Here is a 1,723-nt window from a genome sequence, read left to right as displayed (position 1 = left end):
CACCAACTGTGAAAGACCAAATGCTGATTTCCACAAGGAAACTAGAGCTACCTTACAAAATTATCGTAATAAAAGTTATTTCACTGCAAATAGAGCAAGAGTAAGAGCAGTCAGAACTGCGAGAGAGCACAGCAGAATAACATATGAATGGTTTGATATCTCGAATTACACAAGGCTTGACGTGGGTACACTGTACACGTGGCGATTGACAGCGGTCTTCGTCCGTGTAGCAACCATTCTTTCTTCTACCAAACAAGGTTTCCAACTTATTCAACACGAGAAAAATAAACCAACGACATCACTACCAGACTGGTCTCCTATTGATTTCGGCTACAAGATCAATACCAGATCATGGAGAAAAGACAAGAAGGAGGTTATGACAAAATAAAAAAAAAATAAAAAAAAATCGAGTTTTCACTAAATTCAGATCTAAGGTTTCTGGTTCCGTAAGGCCGCAGGCCAAGTTCTTCTTGAGGAAAATGATTGAGGATTATTTCCTCTCTGGTCTCGAGCTTTTCACTGTGTCCGACTCTTAGTTGCGTCTTAATGGGTTATTGGTTCTTGGTTATCATATGCAGACACAGGCACACAGCGTGACAAACACACACACACACGCGCGCGCGCGCACACACACACGTACACACGCACACACGCATACACGCACGCACGCACACATGCACACACACACACACACACACACACAATGAGAAACCGTCGAAACTAGATTAATATTAACTTCTGAGCCAGATATTGTGAACAAAATGGAGTATCAATCAACAATTGGAAAGAGTGACTTTATACTAATAGAGTTTAAATTGAAAATCTCCTTAATCCCGTGTGTAAAAACCTCGACTCCATCCCAGTGGTCACACAGGACGTCTAACTCACTCGTCCAGCACGCTGACCAATCTGGACATTTGCCACACTGGGATGGAGTCGAGGTTTTACACACGGGATTAAGGAGAGACATGAGGAAGACTGTTGAAGCTGCCTACATTAATTCTTATGAAAATATCAATGACAGGGAAGGTTTTGTTTGTTTCTCTAAGGCAGCACGTAAATTAATTATAAATACAATTGGGAAACATATGCATGGTACGGGAAAGGGAATCCCCAGACAGCCAGCGGGATGACCTGTCCATGTTCCCGTCCTCGGATGTATAAATGTGAGGTCCAAACTGTTTGTAGACAGCTTACTGAAGAAGACCGAGTCGGTCGAAACGTATAAGCAATAAAAGTTCCAGCCCATCTTCGCTTATTCTTCCTCCACCCACTCTCTCTCATATATATATATATATATATATATATATATATATATATATATATATATATATATATATATATATATGCAAGATAACCACTTTAGAAAATAAACAAACGTAGCAAAGCGCTTTCGTATATTATATCTTCAGTGTAAATTACAAGAAAAGAGGGTACAGCAAACATAATATAGTATGACAGGAGTATAAGGAACTACGCTAGGAAAGGTTGTGGACGAATTTTCCGTCCACAACCTTTTCTTGTGTAGTTCCTTATACTCTTGTCATACTATATTATGTTTGCTGTACCCTCTTTCTTTGTAATTTACACTGAAGATGTAATATACGAAAGCGCTCTGCTCCGTTTATTTATTTTCTAAAGTGGTTACCTTGCATTTATAAAATACAAGTTCCTAGTATTCCTATTGTATATATATATATATATATATATATATATATATATA

Source organism: Oratosquilla oratoria, chromosome 20, assembly GCF_046742065.1.
Source record: "Oratosquilla oratoria isolate Oo_2021 chromosome 20, ASM4674206v1, whole genome shotgun sequence".
Classification (NCBI taxonomy): Eukaryota; Metazoa; Arthropoda; class Malacostraca; order Stomatopoda; family Squillidae; genus Oratosquilla; species Oratosquilla oratoria.
This window is presented reverse-complemented; position numbering follows the sequence as displayed.